Source organism: Leucopleurus acutus (genome assembly GCF_964270905.1).
Source record: "Leucopleurus acutus genome assembly, chromosome: 3".
NCBI classification, from domain to species: domain Eukaryota; kingdom Metazoa; phylum Chordata; class Mammalia; order Artiodactyla; family Delphinidae; genus Leucopleurus; species Leucopleurus acutus.
Window position 1 is genome coordinate 91,671,010 of NC_139145.1, and position 23,153 is coordinate 91,694,162.

Sequence of the window (23,153 nt, forward strand, 5' to 3'; positions counted from 1 at the left end):
TCATGACAAGCTGTGACAAGCATTAGCCACTTTCACTATAATTTAAACACAAATATGTGGGGGAATTAACAGCCTTTGGAGTTTATGGACTGGAAACCAGTTTTGAATCCTCTGCAACCTGCAATTTTACTCAATTTTACTCAATAGTATATTTCTTCATTGTATCACCTCTTTGTGCCTCCCCAAATGAGCTAATTTAAGACATGTTTAAAGATTTAAGCATAATTACCACAGGTTAAAAGGTGGAAGAGAGGTCATATTTTTGTTTTGGAATGTAATCATATAAATATCTATTTTAGAAAATTAGTTTTAGAGGTTACCCAGCATTATAATCCTATTCATCCTGAAGGCATTAAAATAATCTCTTAGTACATATATACACTGCCAAATGTAAAATAGATAGCTAGTGGGAAGCAGCTGCATAGCACAGGGAGATCAGCTTGGTGCTTTGTGATCACCTAGAGGGGTGGGATAGGGAGGGTGGGAGGGAGATGCAAGAGGGAGGGGATATGAGGATATATGTATATGTATAGCTGATTCACTTTGTTATAAAGCAGAAACTAACATACCATTGTAAAGCAATTATACTCCAATAAAGATGTTTAAAAAAAGTAGATTCCCCCCCCCCGCAAAAATAATAATCTTTCTCTTAGTGCCCCTCCATGTTTTGATTTTAGGCCAGATTTTTTAAATTATGATGATAGCTATTTATTAAATGCATATATGAACCAGACACTGGCCTAAATTCTCTCCATGAAATATTTCATTGCTTTTGTATCAACCCTAAGAGGCATACAATTTTTTCATTCCTATTTCACAGAAAAGATAGCAGAGATTTAGAGATTAGAAAGTCAAAATGACTTGCCCGAAGGCACAAAACTAGTGAAGTATAGGTATCCTAACCCAAGTTAATTGGATCTAAAGCCCATGCTCAGAAACACTACATTTTATTTCTTTTTTAAAGAAGAAAACAGGTACCTTAAGAGGCAAAAGCTGACTAATCAGTCTTCTCCAGCTTTTAATCCATGCCATGGTGTCTAGATTCAGTCATGACCCCTTACAGAAAATAAAAAATAATGTTAAGAACAAAGCAATACTAAGGGTGAGATTTTTCTTAACATAAGCATTAGACTTGAATTACATTCAAGTTATCCTAAATGAAATTCCTGGCAAATTTGTCAGAACTGGGATTCACTGTAATTTCAGAAATGTAATAAAGTATATATATTATTTACATAATACTTTATGTAAATTATTTTTCATCAGCAAAACTTATGAACATTCACATTAAGTGTGATAAAGATTCTAAATAGCTTGTGTCGGTTCAGGTCTGGATTTATAATAAAGTAAATTATGAAAGAGTTTTCTTTTAGAGCGCTATGCAATTTAAAATTATGGATAAGAAATCATGAAGCTATACTTACTTTCTTTCTTTAAATTAAAAAAAAACAAGCAATATGATCTTGAATTACTAACACTTATTCTATTTTCATTTAATTCTTTATTTAGTTTTACTTTATTTTGTATAAAGCAACATGTAGGCTCTCCTCTTGACTACATTCCATGTAAGGAGAAAAAAGAGAAGTAAAAGTCAAAAATTTCACTGTAAAAATTATACCAATAAATGTCTTACTTTATATAATTTGGGGTTTGTCTAAAACCCCATATATATTATAATTATATATTTATAATTAATTTATATATTATAATAATTTATATATTATAAATTATATAATTATAATTATATAAATTATATAAATTTATAAATTATATATTTATAAATTATAAATATTTATAAATTTATAAATTTATAAATTATATATTTATATATATATATATATATTTATATATATATATATATAATTTATATATAAATTATATATTTATATAATTATATATTTATATTTATATATATATATTATATATATATATTATATATTTATATATAAATTATAAATTTATAAATTTATAAATTTATAAATTTATAAATTATAAAAATTTATAAATTATATAAAATTTATATAAAATTATATAAAATTATAAAAAATTATATAAATTATATAAATTATATAATATAATAATTTATATATTATAATATATAATTATATAATTATATATATATAATATATATTATAATATATATATATTATATTATTCTGAGTCTAAGTTGTGTCAATCCTTCCACTAATTTAGAGATTTTTCCCTTATTATGGATTCCCAGAGGCCTTATGCTAATTTAAATTCAGGATTTGTATTTTCTTATAAAGCCTCCTATAAAATCAAAAACGTCTTAAGAAAAGGAAGTATATTCATTCTTTTATCATGAAAGTCCCCTAAGAATTTTGGGTATTTTGGGATCCCTGTGCAAAATAACTTATCAGCAATTTAAAAGTCTTTAACCTAATGATTGCTTCAGATAATATTAAACTATATAGGCAATCACCTTTGTTTTGATGAACTATTTTACAATGTTAGCCAAAAAATCAATTTTTTAAACTTATATTGCTCCATTAATTTGAGTAGCTTAGAATAACTAAAAAGTGAAATCAAATTTGAAGATGTACATTGTCTTCTCCTGAAATTACCTAATTGTATCTTATTTCTTTGAACTGTGGCCAGAGAATCAGATCACTTTATTTTAAATTCCTTTTTAAATATGAACAAAGATTTGAACTTAAATTTTGCCATAAAATCATGGGCTACCACTCATTTACTTGTAGGAAAAAGTTAAGGATGCATTGCTTAGCTGAAATAAGGGGGATTTTATGAAAATCCCCAAGTTTCTGGTTAATCATCAAACTCTCCCAACATAAATCATATCCACCTGCTGACAAATAAGACAAATTCTGCTCCAAGAAGGAAACAGAACAAGAGAAAGAGGAATTATACCATTTCAGTGAGCTAAACCACATAATGCTGGTATTTTATGTCAATGGATCATGCCAGCTCCTTATTATGACATATCATACCTCAACATTACAAGACAGAAGGAGAGAGTAATAGTAGCAAAGCCATTTCATGCCATTTTGAGCTATTGAATAGTTTAGGATCTCATTTTTGACATCTTATAGCTAAAGACATATCCTTACGTCCCCTCTCCCAAATTTCATTTATTTCAAAAGGTTTGTAATCCAAAATAGACACTAAAATCTCAAAAAGGCACTAATTTCTAAAAGTGTCAAAGTCTTAAGGTGAAACCTAAGAAATCATTTTCTTTAATACACAAGTTAGGTAATTAAACTAGTCTTATTTAAGACTGGCAAAGGGAGGCTTCCCTGGGGGGCTTCCCTGGTGGTGCAGTGGTTGAGAATCTGCCTGCCAATGCAGGGGACACGGGTTCAAGCCCTGGTCTGGGAAGATCCCACATGACGCGGAGCAACTGGGCCCGTGAGCCACAACTACTGAGCCTGCGCATCTGGAGCCTGTGCTCCACAACAAGAGAGGCCGCAATAGTGAGAGGCCTGCGCACCACGATGAAGAGTGGCCCCCGCTCGCCGCAACTAGAGAAAGCCCTCGCACAGAAACAAAAGACCCAACACAGCCAAAAAAATAGTAATAATAAATTTAAAAAATTAAAAAAAACTGGCAAAGGGGTAAAAAATACCTCTCAAAGATCCAACTATTTTATGGAACTAAAAGACGACACCATGTATTGAAGAGATGCTCCAAAAATATACTTAAGGTATCTAAGCGCTACCCATAATACATGAAATACTTAAATATGCAAATCAGAAAAAATTACTTAAGTGCACAAAAACAGGTTTTGTGGGTTGTTTATTTGAAAAAGACTCTATGGAAATAGTAATAGCCACCTTAAATATTTACCATAGACAAAAGAAACAACTGGTTTCTCTAAAGAATAAATCTGTATTCTGCAAGGATCTATTTAAGTATTTTTAAATGGCTTACTGTCAGAGCTCAGTTTAACTAATACGAAAGATGTATTTATATATCACCTAAATGTCTTTTAAAAATCTGCAGGATGGTTTTCATAATTGGTATTAAATTTCTTGTAAATAGGAAAGCAATGGTATGAAAATTACAGAAAGAGTTATCAAGTTACATGATCATAAATAATGCTGTTTCACTTAAGAAATAAGCTTCCCATAGCATTGATCCTATCTCAGCACAAATAACTCATCACAAAATACTACACACTTGCTAGGCCTGTTTTCATAGCCTTTGGAAATAGAGTGCTTAATAACTAGACTCATTAATGCTAGTGGTAAATCAGTGAGATTAAATATTTCTATAAATCATTTCATTAATAAAACAGAGGGCCCATTTAAAAACTATTGAACTGTTAAGATGCAATATTTCAGAATCAGCATCTTATAAATATTTCAATTAGCATAGGTTGACAACATACATAAAAGGTACAGCACACTAATGCCACCAGATACAAAAGTGTGCACTAGCCAAGTAACTCATGAAGAATGGAATTTTCTTTAGAATACTGTAATGTAGAACAGCAACGTATATGAATATAATAGATAAGTAATCACTTAAAATATAATGAATTAAAGATATATATACATGTAAAACTCTATCTATCTAAATGTATTCTGTCTCATGTAGCTTTCAATAATCCTCTGAAGGATGGTATGCTATGATATTCACTAGCGCACTCTATCATTTTACTATCAGCCTTAGATGGATCATGGACAATATGAATGATATTTGAACAGTTGAACAGTTGAGACTAAAGGAGTGAATACTTAAACACAAAAAGAATAATGATAGCTTACGATAGCCCTCAGTAAGAATGTTCAACATATAAAAGAGCTGAAAAATGAGAACAGAGACTATGAATTTCAAATAGTGCCACAAAGGCAAAATGCAGGAATGACCACAGACTAAGTGGTACATAAAAGTAGAAAGTGTTTAGGTTTTCTAATACATGAAAAGTTTACTTTTTATTTAGCTTTATTTCCTTTTAAACTGACAGCCATATTATATATATGTGTGTATATATATATATATATATATGTGTATATACACACACACATATATATACATCTATATATCTATATACATGTATTTTTTAAGCCTCCAACTGCACATTTTGGTGAACAGAGGAAACTACTCAGTTATAAGAGTTAATTTTACCCTCAAGCCACAATCTCTGCTTCAGTCCAGAATGCTTCTAATTTGCCAGGAAGTGCATATTAGCTTAGGAGACGTGGGGAGCCAAACAGCAGAACTCCTGGCAAAGGATTGAGGCAAAAAGAAGCCCAGGATTCAGAGAAGCTGGGTAAATATCTAAATTCAAATCCCTTGTTTATCATAATGTTTTCTGTGTTGGGAAAACAAATCCATGCAGCTTAGGTTCTGTGTATCAAAGAGAGGAATTCAGGTGACTTTCTGCCAGACTAGTTTGTACTGGCATTTGAGGACTGAGCTTTTTGAAGCTTTCTCATTAGAAAGTGTATGGTGAGCCATATGTTAACCAATGCAGCAACGGTTTGAATTAGATAAAGCAAAACTGAGAAGTAAAAAAAAAAATATTTCAAAACTGTCTTTTTTAACAATATATATCTCAAATTAAAGACTGCAACAAATCCTTTGACTCTATTCCTACGAAGTGGATAGGGGTCTATTCTTCCTCCTCCCCTTAAATCTGTGCTGGATTGAGACTACTTTGAGCAATGAAATGTGGCAGAAGGGACATAATGCTATATCCTGTTTTAGGAATTCAGAGGTACTGGCAGATTTCACCTTGGTTCTGGGGGCCTTGAGCCACACTCTAATACAAATATCCTGAAATCTCAAGCCTTGTTTGATAAGCCTAAACTATAGGAGGAGTCTTACGGGATAATTTATCTTGTGGAAAATGAGAGAAAAAAACAAAGACCATGGGGAAGCCAGACTTGCAAGTTGATTCTCTAGGACCAGACGACCCAACTGACGGACAACCATCAGAGATGAAGCACCCAGCTAAATCCTTCTCGAGTTTCTGACCCATAAAGTCATTAGCAAAATGAGAGTTGTTTTAAGTCATGTGGTTTCAGGGTAGTTTGTTACACGGCAATAGACAGCTAAAATATGATGTTACCGTGAGAATTCTCAGATTTCCAAAGCTGAACTTACAGAGAAAACTAATGTGTCAAAGTGTTTTCTTTCCCTCCTGACTGACGTGTTCTTTCGTTGTTTTTAGGAAAAAATCATTATTTGTAGCAAGGCATCCAAAGTCATCCAAATAGTTTGGCTTCCAATAAATAAACCATGCAGTATTGGCATTTATGTTAGTAAAATATTTCTGGGTGATGAATTTTACCAGCTAGGAAAATAACTTTGTATATACCTGCTCAGCCTTTAAAAAATAAGCCTAAAAATTTTTGTCTGTATCTCAGGAAAGACTTTTAATAAAATATAGTTCTTCTTTAGCTCAGTTTTTTCTCAATCTTTTACAATGAATCACATTTTTTAATGGAATGGGCAATGTTTAATTGTAACACATATTTTCTGAAGGATTATGTTATATTTCAATATAAGTACGTGTTTCTTTAAGGATGTTTTGAGCACAGTTTCATTAATTTGGAATATTTGTGCTCAATGAAATATTTATTTCAAAGGATTGCCCAATGATTAATTCTCAGTTTCCCACCACAATGACTAACTGTGCATATACTGTATTTATAAATGGATTTAAACATTAGGGAAAAGAAATAAACTGTGGAATAGATCAAGAAGTGTTTTTGTGTTAAGGATTTGCTATCTGAAAATATTCTAGAGCTTTTTCAATTATTGAATGAAAAGAAGATAAAATGTTTTAGTTGGGTAGGGGGATGTTTGTAACATAGTTAAGTAAAATTCAGATGCCAGATGCCATAGGAAGATAAAATCTGTACATTTGATCTTATTTTCAAATCTGCAAAGATAACTAGTAAACATTATTTAAATATTTTATGCAAAAATATGTGTGAACAAAGCTACATTTTTATCAACACTTAATAATCTGGATTATTTCATTAAAAAGTAAACATACTCATCAATGTAAAGGTGTCATTATTTTAATTATATTTTGTTGGTTAAGATACAAAGTTTTGAAGCCAAGCTTCCTGGGTTCAAAGACTAATTCCACTGCTTCTTAGCTATAAGATTTTGAGGAAGTTACTTTCCTCAAGTGTGCAATAATTTTAATATTACTTCTTCATAGAGTTATTGTGGGGATTAAACAAGTACTTTCAAAGCACTTAAAACAGTTCCTGGAAAATAAAAAGACTTCTGTAAATATTACATCATCATCATCTTCATCATTACTATTGTGATTATGTAAATTATAGCCAGGGCCACCCTTACCCATGGGCAGAGTTGCCACTTGTCTCAGAAGCCTACTTGAAGTAGTCCCACAAACTCCTCTGTCTTAATTTACATTCTTGCCTGAAATTCCTTCAGTAATAGTAATAACAAGATTTTTGAAGGTATACTTTCTGATATCTCAGAATTTTAGCTATAGCCCCCAAAGCTGAAAACAACAGGTTCCAAGTATATCCTCACAGTCAAAAGATGAAGGGAAGAAAAACATTGCTGCAGGGTTTGGCAAGAGGTGATTCAGCTCACTGTAATGACATCAACAGACCCACCCCACGGTCTGTATCAGCAGATACTTGGGAAACATGAAAAAATGTTAGGACATTCATAGACAGTGAGTTCTGACTAAGGGTTCTCCCTTCTTCCTTTTGAGATCTAGGGAAAATACTGACCTGATGGGAAGAAGCATCTACAGGGGGTAGAGTTAAGCACATCATGGGGGAAAAACTTGAGGGAAGAGGAAATCCACGGGAAGCACTTGTAGAAATTGGGCCTACCTGGTAGGAAAGGTGGCTGGCATCATTTATCTTGTTTTATAGTTAAACTTTGCTGTTATAACCCCTGTTCATATCTGAGCAGGGGCTAGTGAACACAAGAAAAGTAAACGAGTTTTTAGACTGAAAGAACAATCTGTAGTAGGGCAGCCTGTCCTCTCCTTTGGCTCAGCAAGGCTGTCTGATTTCCTGTGGGCCTAGTGGATACTGTAGATCAGCGGTCCCCAACCTTTTTGGCACCAGGGACTGGTTTCATGGAAGACAAGTTTTCGATGGACTGGGTGGCGGGGGGATGGTTTGGTATGATTCAAGCGTGCACATTTATTGTGCACTTTATTTCTATTATTAGTACATTGTAATATATAATGAAATAATTATACAACTCAATATAATGCAGAATCAGTGGGAGCCCTGACCTTGTTTTCCTGCAACTAGATGGTCCCATCTGGGGGTGACTGGGGACAGTGACACATGAAGTGTGTTGCTTATGTCCAGTCTACTCCGTAACCTTGTTTTGGTTGCTGTCACTGCAGAAAACCCTGCTTCACAAAGATAGGATGCTGGAAATGGAAGCAGGCTTTTCAGTGCTTTTGTGGCAATCTCAGGATATCCCACCTTGACTTTAATCCAGAACGTATGGAGATTTGAAATTGTCTCAAACATACTTTTAAGGCCCTGTCATTTGTGATCTCAAGCAGTTGATCCTCTTCTAGCACGGACAAAGTCAAATCACCTGGCTTATTCACAAACGGGTTGCAGATCCATTCCTTCCCAGTTCAGGGGTCTTTTGTGGTTGGGAAGTAATGCTCAAACTCTTTTGAAAGCTGAGACAGGTGATCATGCCCCAGCTGGGAGAAAGAAGGCCCTGGCTCAGTCTCTTTCAAAATCTCTGCTAATGTTGGAAACATGTCAAAAATCCCAATGTTCACTCATTGCCCCCATAATTCCAGTTTGGCTTTGAATGCAGCCACTTTATCTGCCGACTTGAACACAGTTGTCCTTCTCCCCTGAAGTAACAGATAGAGTTCGTTGAGCAGGTTGAATATGTCACACAAATAAGCAAGTTTTATGACCCATTGTGTGTCACTGAAATGTGCTGCCAGTGGTGACTGTTTTTTCTAAAAGAGATCTCTGGAGTGGCTCTCATAACTCAGAAACTCTGGCCAGTGATCTACCTTTAGAAAGCCATCTCACTTCTGTGTATAAGAGAAGACGTGTGCTCTGTGTCCATCTCCTCACAGAGCTGTGTGAACAGACGTGAATTAAGGGCATGTACTTTAATGTGTTTGATAATTCTAATCACATCCTGCAAAACGTTGTTAAGTTCAGGTGACATTTTTCAGCTAGCCAGCATTTCTCTATGGATGACACTGTGTAGACTCACATTCAGAAACGACCTCTTTGACTGGAGTAGTGAAACCAGAAAGCCGTCCAGTCATGGCAGCCGCTTCGTCTGCGCACATACCAACACAAAATGACCAATTCTGTTTTCCTGATATGTAATCATTCAAAGACTTGAATAATTCTGCAGCTGTGGTGTTGGTTGGCAACAAAAGTGCACATAACATATCCCCATGCACATCCTCCTGAAAAATATATCTCACAAAAACAAGCATTGTTGCCTTGTCAACAACCGTGGACTCGTCAACCTGGATTGTGTACCACAGTGACTCACTAATCCTCTCAAACAATTGTGCCTCAATATCCTCTGCTATTTCATCAATTCGTCTAGTTATGGTGCTACCTGAAAGAGGAACACGTGCCACCTTCTGAACTGTAGCCTCTCCTAAAAGTTCATGACAAATGTCCTTAGCCGCAGACAGGATCAACTCTTCACCAACAGTAAAGGACTTCTTAGCTTTAGCAATGTGGTTAGCCACTAAGAATGATGCTCTCAGTGCAGACACATTTGATGAAGTTGTGTCCTTCAATAATTGCTTCTGTTCTTCATCTTTACATTTTTTTCTTTTGAAAAACTCCAAAGGCTTGTCTTTTAATGAGGGTGCTTGGTCTCCATGTGGCGAAGCAGTTTTAAAGGTTTCATGGCCTCATTGGATAGTTGGTCGCCACATATTATATAAAGCGGGCTTGGAGAATGTGAATCACATGTTGCAATGAACCCGTAATTTAAGTAGGACTATTGGTATTTTCTTCTAAATGCAGCTTTCTTTTTGTTGGCAGTCTTAGAGTCTTCTGCTGTCTCATCATTGGGTCTTTCCCCCTTTTCAAAGAAGCTCTCCAGCGACGTTTGTTTTTTACTCATTTTGGCTACAGTTAGCTTGTGGGCTTACCAAAACTGTGACTGAGACAAGTGCACAGTGCAGGAAAGAGTTGCAGATGGAAGTGGTAAATAAAATGATGCGCAGGCCACACGTGGACTAAAATAACCAGATGCAGCTGTATAACTGAAGTACATCAACTCACATGCCACTGTAAGCCTGCCACCAGATGCAGCTTAATTGTCACTTGCCACTCACTGACAGGGTTTTGATATGAGTCTGCAAGCAATTGATTTATTATGGTGTCTGTGCAGTCAAACCTCTCTGCTAATGATAATCTGTATTTGCAGCCACTCCCCAGCACTAGCATCACCACCCCAGCTCCACCTCAGATCATCAGGCATTAGATTCTCATAAGGAGCGCGCAACCTAGATCCCTCACATGCACAGTTCACGGTAAGGTTTCCGCTCGTATCAGAATCTATTGTCACTGCTGATCTGACAGGAGGCAGAGCTCAGGCGGTAATGCGAGCGATGGGGAGCGGCTGTAAATACAGATGAAGCTTTGCTCACTTTCCTGCTGCTCACTTCCTGCTGTGTGGCCCGGTACTGGTCCGTGGCCCAGTGGTTGGGGAGCTCTGCTGTAGATGACCACTAAGGATGGCTTGCCAGTAGCCTGACAACATGGCTACTGAGCTGGCAAGAAGACCCCAGGTGAAGAGGATTTGGGACACCAGCAGAATATGACTGAAGACTTCTAAACTACTCAAAAGTGTGGCACACAATAAAGGTTACTTTTGGATGTCTGAAACCCAAGAAATATCCTTGAGGGAGGGCACAGAAGCAATTAAATAAGGGGTTCATGTTTATTATTTTCTCCTCTATTAAGTTCAGACTGTGAAATAGTTAAATTTTACTTTTTATAAATTGACTGTATATGAAGCACTTTTACAAAGAGTCTCATAAAATCCTCCAAACAATCTAGAGAATTTATACTCTAATTTGCAGAACAAAAAGGAGGGGCTCTATATTTCTTTGAGTAATGAAGGTAATCTAATGTCACAAATGCATCTTTTCTTTAAGCCACGTTCAGCCAATGATACTTAACTAGTTTAGCTAATAGCGTAGGCCATGAGGGACTCAGACGTAAGTCAAATAAGTATTGACATGAACTGCAAAATTGTCACAGGTACAGAGAACCATTTCCTGAAGGACGGGAAACCAAGAGACAAAAGAAGAGCAATGGTCTCCTGAAACATTTATGTAAAGGTACACTAAATAAGCATGTGATTGTGCAACAAAGATAAAATTAATTTTCCTCTATTTTAATTTGCCTGGTCCCGGGGTAGTCCTTACCTGTTCCAATACATGAGATACCTTATTTTTCAATCCCAACTGTCCCACTGCTGAAATTAAGGATGCTAAAAATAATAGCAGTAATTAATGGAGAATTCAAGGAATCATCTAGGTCACAAGTAGACCTCTAGTCCACAGTTCTTATTTAACAGTGTAGGAGTGACTGTATAGTGCTATTTTACTATAATTACAAAAATATACATGATAAAGAAATTACATGGTATTCTTTGAGTTCTCTTGGAAAGATGGGCAACTAAATACTCCAAATTTTTAGTTGTTATTTGAGCAACATAAACTAGCTTTGTAACATAATCTAACAGTTTAATTCTGTCTACTATCCTTTTGCATATTAATTTTTAAAGGAAAAAACCAGAATGTTATAAATGTAGCAGGGAAAAATGCAACATCAAATAGCAAACTGACATTAGAATTGATTACTATTTGCTACAAAAGGCCAATCTAAAGCAGAAGAAAAATCACAAAAAAACAAAATACTTTTCTTTAACCTATGCTACATCACATATCATTTATGGGAGAAAGCAATAAAAGAGAAAATTGCCATAAGATATAGTAAAAATTCTTAAGGATTAGAGAGGGCCTAGTGGGAAGGCTTTCAAATTCAGGATCTAGAAAAAGTTAAGTAGCAAAACTAATATAAAATCTAGTTGGTGAAATCATAGGGGTGGGACTTGCCAATATGGAGGCAAAAAATTATTCCTTTGAATTTAAATGCATAAATTCATGTGAACAGATGAAAGCAAGTATTTTCGAGTAAGGCTGCTTTCTCAGGGGAATTATATAAAAGGAAGGTTTGGGCTTCTGGCATCCAAATGACAAATGAAATTGAGAAGATGGCAGTTTCAACTTATAAAATATGTCATTAAACATTCAATATAAAACCATCAAAATGCATGATGTTATTTAAGAGGAAGAGACTAGTCAACTGCAAGTGAGTGCTATCACATTCCAAACGCCACTTCAGCTGCCACCTGGCTTTCATTCCTTCCCAGATCTGGGTAGTTGTGTATGATACAGTTTTTATCTGCAGATCCAGATCTGCTGACCCACATTTTCTATTCTATCCTTGGGCTCACTGTCCTCAGCCTTCCTCTCTAGTGATTCAATATCCATTAAAATTATCTTTCCAATGCCAACAATATATACCTGCCAACACAGAGAATGCAGGTGAACAACTCTGAATGGTTAAATATTCATTAACTGAAATGTTCAGGAAATGGGCTACCATTATTTGTTGAATGGCATTGTTAGAATGCTATGGAAAATCCTTAAATAGTACTTATCATGTATCAGACATAACTGCAAGGCCTTTACTTTTATTAACTCATTTGATCCTACCAACTACCCTATGAGTTGAGGACAATTATCTGTCTCTTGCAGATGAAGAAACTAAGACACAGAGAGGTTAATGATCTATCCAAGGTCATATCAGGTAGAAGGAAGAGGCAGGATGTAAACACAGGCAATCTGGTTGCAGAGGTTGGGCTCCCAAATACACAAATTCCACTGCCTCTCAGTATCACTAAACATCTTTCTCAAGTATTTGTTTATTTACTGCTATAGTGAGTCAATGGACTGTTTAATTCTATTTAGCTACCTTGATAATCATGCAGTATTTTGGGATCATTATGCTGACAATGAATTCTCATTATATAATTCAATAAATGCTGGGAAGAAAATATAGGATATCGAACACACACTTATTCATGTTGTCAATAAAATTTCAGTTATGTCATACAGGATGATAGGACACAAAATAATAAAAATGTAGTCACTGCCCCCAAAATACATATTTTGTGAAGACAGACATGTAAATATATCAATACAATATTGTGATACAAATGCTGATAGAGGATAAACAAAATATGAGAGAACCAAGAAGAAAGCAATGAAATATTAGGGGAATGATGAGGCAAGGTTCCACAGAAAAGGAACATTTGAGCTGACTATAAAATGCTGAATATCTTCAAAAGTTGGCAGAGCATACAGGATAATTTAAAATGAAATCTCCATAAGTTAATCAATCAACAGATATCCGTTAAGAGTCTGCTATTGCAAAGATGACAAAGGATACCACTAAAGAACGTAAGTAATATCCCTGGTTTGAAAATATAGTTTCTTATATTACAAATCATATTGCTTAATCAAGAAAAAATTCTGAAAAGCTAAGCAATACTGTAGGTGTTACACTTGTATCTTTTTCTCCTAAAATGTTGACGGTAATTAAACAAATGTATATTAAATAACTACTACGACAGCAAAGCATTACTGGTCAGTTGTAGATGAAGGAGACATAAAGCCTGCTCCATAAGTGCTCACAACCTCATGAAGACAGTGGGTACATACACAACAACTGTGATAAAAGGCAGACTCCAATAAGTCCCTGAACAGAGCTTTGGCAAAGCACTGTGTGAGATTAGGTAAGGAAGAAATTAACTCTAAATGGAGTTAATTTAGAGTTAACTCCATGTGGTTAATTAAGGTAAGATAATTCTAGGCACAGGAGATAATAATAGCTAAGATTTATCAAGTGTTCACGTTCTAAGACCTTATTTAATATCCTTAACAATGTTATAATGTCAGTAGTACTAAAGTCTCTATTTTACTGATGAGGAAACTATAACAAAGAGAAGTTTCAGTAACCGACCCAAACTCCACAGGGCATAGGGGAACACAGAAGTTTCCCTACACTGCCTCACTCCTAACTGCTGGCTTTACTACCTCACTAGTGCAATGAAAACAAGATAAGAAAATGCAGAACTTGTATTCAGCAGGAACAAAATGACTAGACTGTATTTGGTATTAATGATCAGAAAAGAAATCTATAATAGAGTACATTATTATAGTACATTAATAAGCAATGAGTACATAAAATACATTTCCTCAGAAAGTTTGTTACTGTATAATAATGTGGGTCTGTGAACTATTCATTATGTTGGTAGAAACAAAGTTTGCCAAATCAGATCATTCTACAGCATTTGGGAAGATATTGGGAGGTACGTACATAATGAAGAGGAAGAAGCTGTTGACAGTTTTTATTCTTTTTTTTTTTTTGAGGGAATTTGCCCTACCCAAATTTTTATTCTTATGATCAGAAGAATGAGGTGAGCTAAGATCTCAGTTGGAATTCAACAGCCCCATCTTCATGTTACTAAGAGCTACATGGAAATGAAGTAACTACTAATTAGGAGTAAACTAGAGCTATATTCATTTCAGGTAACTCTACCTGAGCAGGAATTCTCAAGTAGAATTCCTGAAGGATTTAAGTGGAGGACATCAATAAAATCACGTGAGGAATGATTACACAGTGAATAAAAGGATGAACAGATACCAAACTCTGAGACATCTCAGATAGTGCAAACATGTTTTACTTCCTGAAGATACGTGAAAAGAATTTCATAAACCACTCTTTGTTATCTGCTCTACCAGGCAACATGGAAAGAAATCTTAAGAAAGAAGTTAAATTTTTATGAATGTTCAGATTACAGAAAGATTGGCAATTTGCTGTCTTCCTATTTGGCCTGAAGTTTCATGCCCTCCAGGAAAAATGTCTCCACCTAAAGGAGTTAAGATATATAGACATGGAGGAATCACCTTCTGAGGAAGTGCCAGGTCAGTTAACATCACTGTGCAAACTGTCAAGAGAACACAGTAGGGGCGGTGTAGTGTGGAAGAGTTGTTTCTCACCCCAATACTGATTCTCCCTTTCATTTACGATCATCGACTTTTAGCTTGATCCATGTACATTTGGAAAGAAGACTAAATTTCTAAGTTTCCTTTCAGTTAGGCATGTTCTTATGTCTGAGACCTAGCTAAAGGAACAGAAGTATAAATGTCCTGTGACAGCATGTTCTCTTTTCTTCTTCTTTCCTCCTTCCCCCATATTCTACTTAGAATATAGATACCAACACTTGAGCTTCATTTTGGATTATGAGGATGAAGGCCACACTTTAGGGATGGCAAAGCGCAGAGCTGGGAAGAGCTCAGGTCCTTAAGGACTTTATGTAGCAAAGCTGCTATACATCATCTGATTACTTGCCTCGAGAACTATACATGAAAGATAAATAAAATTTAATCTTCTTTCAGTCACTGTTATTTTGTGCCTCTTTTTCTTAAATAAAACCTAGCCCTAACTGATACAGTTTGTATATTATGGAAATGTTGGAAAAGTTAATCACTGCCATGTCAGAAAGAGTTTTGATTGCTAAACTTTATTTCCATATTTATGTCCTGGTGAATCATTATTACAAAGACAACCAATGAATGTTTTAGGGTTAATGGTGAGGATCAAGTAGCCAGCTAAGAGGTTATTATAATAGACCAGTGATAATGTAATACGTATTTAAGCTATGGAAATTAGATATAAAGAATGTTATTTAAAAAATCTCTCTACTCCATATCCAACCCTCTTGAGTCTTGATTTCAGTTTATTTACTTCAATAAATTATTTTCTTAGTCTAAATATCTAAAAATATTTTCTGAAAACTAATATCCATTTTCTTTTTTGAAGCAGTAGAATTTTCTCCAGATTTCTCTCAGACTTTGAACCTCATCTTTTTTTATCCCCAAAACAACCCTAACTTGCCCAGGATGCTGGACTGAAGAAGAATGGCAAAGACAGCTATGTATTCGTGTACAGAATTAGTAAATCTTGGGCAAGCTTAATGGCTTAATGTCCTATTTAAAATTCAAGGTTGGTTTGTGTAAGAATAGTTCACAAAGTATAAACAACTAGGGGTTGTTTTTTTATTACAACAATATGTTCCAATAGAATTGTATTATGGTTAGTTTATGCTATTTTGAGACCTTGTAAGAGATACCATTATTTAAGAAATACTTTTCCCTAATTTTTTTCTTTAAGTAAAATTGCTCTATAACAGGAACATTATATTGATTTCCTAAATAGTTATTAACACATTGTAGATTTCTTTAAAAATTTAGGGGACTATATAAAATATATTCTAAAAATTTTAAGTGGAAAGAAAACTGTTTTCCAGCTCATAAAGCACACATATTCTGTGATATCATATCTGTTTTAACCGAATGATTTTTTAAATATATTGGAATATTTAATGTTTTATACAATTCTGTGAAAAGGCACATTATTCTTTTTTTATTGGAGTATAGTTATGTACAATATTATATAAGTTACAGGTGACAATATAGTGATTCACAGTTCTTAAAGTTTATACTCCATTTATAGTTATTATAAAATATTGGCTATATTCTGGGTTGTAAAATAAATCCTTGTAGCTTATTTTATACATAATAGTTTGTACCTCTTAATCCCTTACCCCTATATTGCCCCTCCCCCTTCCCTCTTCCCACTGGTAACCACTAATTTGTTGTCTGTATCTGTGAATCTGTTTCTTTTTTGTGATGTTCACAAGTTTGTTGTATTTTTTAGATTCCACATATAAGTGACATCATACAGAATTTGTCTTTCTATGTCTGACTTTTTTCACTTAGTGTAATACCCTCTAAGTCCACCTGTGTTGTTGCAAATGGCAAAATTCTCACTCTTTTTTATGGCTGGGTAGTATTCCATTGTGTATATATACCACATTCTCTTAATCCAATCATCTATTGATGGGCACTTAGGTTGTTTCCATATCTTAAGTATTGTAAACAATGCCACTGTGAACATTGGGATGCATGTATCTTTTCAAATTAGTGTTTTTGTTTTTTCCAGATATACATTCAGGAGTGAAATTGCTGGGTTGAATGGCAGCTCTATTTTTAGTTTTTTGATTTTTATACTAAAACTGTTTCTTCACAGTTTTAGATGAGGGAATATCTGTCTTACACACCAAACTTAGTATTTAAATAAGGTACTTATTTGTTTTTTCAGCAAATGCTTACTATGTGCAAGGCCCTGTATTAAGAATCATAAAAAGGATTACTAAGATGTATCTCCTTCTTTCTAAGTTTTCATAATGTAGAAAGAGATAGATCACATAATGGAAGTAGGCATATTGTGCTGTGTCAAGTCTTGAGAAGGAAGAGAGAGGGATTCTAAGGAAAAATTCATAGTTGTTTGCTGGTACCTGAAGCAGAAGTTGTTTTGACAGCGGGAATAGAAAATGAGGCTCAGCATGGCAAGAGTTTTGGCCCAGAGTTTTGAATTGAAAAAGAAAGAGAGAAAGAAAGCTCGCTGCAGTGTAGAGAATGAGCTGATACGGGAAGAGGTGAAAAGCAAAGAGTAGAGGCCATTCCAACTATCCATGTGAAAAATGACGATCTCCTGAACAAGGGCAGTAGAAGAGTCTGTACTGAGAATGAGACAGATAGGAAAGAAATGAAGAAGGTGAAAAAAGAACGTAAGCTCAGCTGAATGAATACATGGCACACATCAGGAATTGGAGAAGTAAACAATATTATCAAGATTTCTACCTGTGATAAAAGAATAGATGTCATATCGTTAATGAAAATGTAAGGAAAGGAAGCAATTTTGAAGATTAGATGGAGGATGGAAATTAAATGAGACTTTTTTTGGACATGTTGAGCTTGAGGTGGATGCAAACCATCCACAGGACATATCTGGCAGGCTGGTGGATATACATGGAAGTAAAACTGGGGGAACAAAAAAGTCTGTCCTGGGAATATACACATTACGATAGCCTAAAGATACTACGTTTCTCCTTCCTAGCTTTTCGTAAACCCAAGCTCACTAGATTTCATTCTATAGCTTTATCTTCTCAGTTACATAAGTTTTTATTCCATGATCTACTCTCTTTAAATATTGATATGACTTAATATTCTATCCTAAACTGGAGTGGTTGTCTTATGCACATACTTTCTCTTCAAAAACTGAACTGCAGTTATCGTTTTAAATTATTATCATAGAGATAACATCAGGTTGAACGTGCCAATATTTACTATTTTTGACCTACAAAAATGGCAAATACATATAGTTGATTCTAGTAATACATTATAGTATTAAGCCAATTGTAAAATACATACATTAGGCACTAGAGTTATTCATATCCCACTGACTCAAGACTTCAATATTAAATGTATGGTGATATATTTCAGGCTATTGTCAATTAATACATACATTGACAAAAGTGGGATTATACTATACATACTACAGGAACTTGCTTCTCTTACCTAACATATTATAGTCCTCTTCTCCTATTTATACTTACCTTTTAATTTTTGCAAATAACTCCAGTATTTTCTTCCTTCATTTTTATAAAAATTTATCAATGAAAGTTATTTTATACATTTATATTTCATACATTTGTCCAATTATTTCTCAGCATAAATTCCATTCTATTAATGAATGTTAGGCAAAGCTATCTGCCTTCAGAGTTTCAACATGCTGAAAACTTGCAGATAGGTACATCTATTCTAGGTATACATAACACATGAACTATGCTCTAAATATTCCTTTTTTTTTTAACTTTTTTTTTACTTGGTGTCTCAAAGTTTCTTCAGTATAAGGTGTCCTAAACAGAACTTTCTCTTTCCTTCCTTACCCCTCTTTTTCCTTATCAATTTTGTTGAACACCATCCTCTTTCCAAAACAATTTCTAAACAAACAACAACCCCCCCCAAAAAAAAACACCTGGGAATCATCCTAGAATACTCTTTTTCCTTTAGCCACCCCATCTCCAAATCATGCCTTTCTTTACCAGTTTCTGTATATAATATATCCTTTGGATTTTCATTAAACAATGCTCCTTATCTACAACCCTACTGTCTTATAAGTCACTGATCAGATCCTTCCTGCTTTCTCACTCCCTCCACAGACCTATCTTTCTCAATGCTGTCAAAGTGATTTTTGTATACTTAAAACATTTATTGACACCTTATTTGCTATAGGATAAAACCCAACTCTTTCAAATTCTATGTAAGGTCTTACATTCCCTTCCTGGACCCTGCTTATCTTTCCATCCCATTTCTTGCATCATTACTCTTTCCTCTTTACTCCAGCTTATTAGCTTATTAGACTATTAGACTTTCCCAAATGCTGTTATTTATTCTCTGTTCAATTTCATTGGAATCCCCATCTCTTCCTGGCCACCCGGCTAACACATGTAATTGCCCCTCAATAATCAGCATAATTTTTTTAAAAAAAATCTATGTATCATAATAAGCTTATTTACAAAAAAGAAACAGACTAACAGACTTAGAGAACTAACTTATGGCTACTGGGGAGAAGGGATAGTTAGGGAGTTTGGGATTGACATGTACACAGTGCTATATTTAAAATGGATAGCCAACAAGGACCTACTGGATAGCACAGGGAACTCTGCTCAATATTACCTAACAACCTAAATGTGAAAAGAATTTGAAAAAGAATAGATACACGTATAACAATCACTTTGCTGTACACCTGAAACTCAACATTGTTAATGAACAATATAAAATAAAAAGTTTAAAAAAAACTATTTATCCTATCCTTTACCTTCCTGGTAGAATTACTTCCCTCTTAGTGCCCAGCAACCCCCATACACTATTTTATATCAAACAGCTATCATGAATATTTAATTTTCTTTACATGTATATACTTAATTTTTCCACTTCTCTAGGATATGGAAGGAACTACATCTAAATTATATCAATATTCTTAACACCTAACTAAGTGTAGGTTCTGAATGAATCTTGGATGAATGAATGGATGGATGGATGAAAAGATGGGTGGAGGAAGAAAACATAATTCATGAGAAGTTACCTGAAGATGAAATGTAGGTGAAAAATCTATATTTAAGGGTTTGTAGGCAAAAAAGGAAGAGAATTAATTAAGAGGCTTTGTCAGAATAAAAGAAAAAAGCACACAAGGGTGGTACATCACAGACAAAGGAAGGAGAAATTTTTCAAAGATAAAATGGTCAGCAATTTAGATTGCTGTAGAGAGGCCAACTAGGATGACAAAAAAAGGCAGATTTTTTTTAAATGGTCACTAGAGACTAACGTAGTGAATTAGACATTTGTAGTATATGTATTTCTATTATGAGTCTTAATGAATATTTTAGTCAATTGGTAAGATTAAAAGACTGTCATAGACATTATCTCATTTGAGGGAAAAAGGTAATGAAATATTTTACTTTATAAATTTATTTATTTTTGGCTGCGGCAGGTCTTTGCTGCTGCACATAGGCTTTCTCTAGTTGCAGCGAGCAGGGTCTACTCTTCATTGTAGTGCGCAGGCTTCTCATTGGGGTGGCTTCTCTTGTTGCAGAGCACAGGCTCTAGGCGTGCGGCCTTCAGTAGTCGTGGCACACAGGCTCAGTAGTTGTGGTGCACAGGCCTTGCTGCTTCACAGCATGTGGGATCTTCCCGGACGAGGGCTCTGCACTAGCAGGCAGATTCTTAACTACTGTGCCACTAGGGAAGCCCGGTAACAAAATACTGATCAATATGTAAATATTTTGTAATTGTTGCTTTAAATATATGTCCACAACATTTTTAGTGTCTATTCTTTAGAAGTAAGGCAATTATTTAATTTCAACAATAGAGAATCCTTCTAAATCGTAGTATGTATTCTTCTGTACAAAAATAAAATTTTGGTTTTGGAAATTACTGCATTCTTAGGTATAGTAATTTAGTATTTTAAGAAATGTAGTATATTAAGACTATATATGATATAGGTAGATGTAGATATTTACCTATCCACTGGTCAATTTATCTACCTTTATATTCTGTACCCACTCAATCCTCTATTATTTTATCTACCTGTACTTTGAAAAATATTATCATTTTGTCCACGTAATTACACTGCTTTTTCAGTCTTCTGGGGGGACTCCCCTAAACCTCAGCACTGTGTGTTATTAAATATTCTACTGATTCTCAATACCATTCAATTGAGTATGTGCTCTAGGCAAATTTTGCCTTTATATAACAGAAATTCAGGTAGACATTAATTCTCTGTTGATTCCCAACCCTATGCCAGAAAAGATTACATTATTACACAATAACATATTTAAATGATTTAATGTGAAAGTTTTTCAATTTATTTAAGTATTTTGCTAAGTAGTTTAAAACTAAATTAAGACATTATATTATAAATGAAATTCTTCAGATAATTTAAAATATATATTATATATACATATATTTATATATAACCTATATATATTTATATATAACCTATATAAATATATATATATATATAAAATTTTGAGCACTAAGTGAAAATTCATAGGATAATATCCATAGGACACCATCTTCCATAATACTTTACAGAAAATTACCTGAAAAAGCCAGTACATTATGTACTTCAGAGACTGACTTAGACATTTAAAGAATCATGTTTTGTATTTTATTTTATAACGTGTGTGTGTTAAATATGAAATTGGTAAAGTGTGCAAATCCACACTTTGCACTGGAAAGACTGATTGACAAAGGTCACAAGTATTTTTTTTCCTCTTAGCTCACTGATTTTCAAATATTTAAACTTTCACACTGAACAATTTAAGCACAATAAAATATATCTCCTTTCCTTAAGTAATTTTAGTCATCAACAGAGAGCACTAAAAAAGAGATCAAAAGAGAAATCAACACTTTTTTTCATTATTTTCCTTTTTTGGCTTTTCTGGCAATAGGTAAAAGTTTTCACATTGAAATTCCTTAACAGCTTCAAATTGGTGATCATGGTCATACTGAGGGGATAAAGTAATTTTTTCTACACTACTCTCATTTCTGTTTACCCCTTGACTTAGACATCATTGTCATTCTGATTACATCATCTCAGAAAATTTACCTTTGCTGCTTCTTAGTTCCCATTTTCCCCCCTCTCTCATTCATGACATAAATCAATACTGGAAAAAAATGTAAGACTAGTGGTAAGAAAAGGATTGATGTAGGAAGGGAATAAGATTACGTTCTCATATATTTTTGCCACCTCCTGAATGTGTGACCTGAGATGTGTGTGTGTATATATATATATATGTATATACGTACATATACACACACACGCGCGCGCGCACACACACACACACACACACACACACACATATATTCACAAACGCACATCTCTTGAGCTTCAGCATCCAGATCTAAAAATTTAGATGTGGGCTTCCCTGGTGGCTTCAGAGTCCGCCTGCCAGTGCAGGGGACACATGTTTAAGCCCTGGTCGGGGGTGGTCCCCCATGCTGCGGAGCAGCTGGGCCGGTGTGCCCCAGCTGCTGGGCCTGCGCTGTGGAGCCCGCAAGCTGGGGCCCGCGCGCCCGGGGCCCGTCCTCCAAGGCGGGAGGGGCCGCTGCGGTGAGGGGCCTGCAGCGCCGCGGCAGGGAGTGGCCACAGCTCGCAGCGGCTGGAGGGTGCTCGCACGCAGCGGCAAGGACCCAACGCAGGCAAAAATACAATAAATAATAAAAATAAATTAAAAAAAAAAAAAGAAAGACCTGATTCAGATAAACCTTAAAAAAAAATTTAGATGTAAAGCACCTAGCCATGATAGATAGCCAATAAAAGTTTCCTAAATAACTTTTAAAAATTCAATTTATAGTACTTCTTTAATAGGATTTCCAATAATTACACTCTTGTTTTTAGATACTAGTCTCAATAATCCTGACGTGGAAACCTTGCTTAAGTGTATGAATAATATTTAAACTTTCAAAGATACAATGAAAATAAGTTATCAGGAACCACTTTAGTTTCATTTTTGATTCTCTCAACATCAAACATCCATACTTTTTTCTGCTACCATATTTTGATTTAAAAAAAAGAATGTTGCAAAAATGCAAAGTTCAAAAAAATTCTATTTGTTTACAAATTACTTTGTAAACAAGTTATCATCTCAATCAA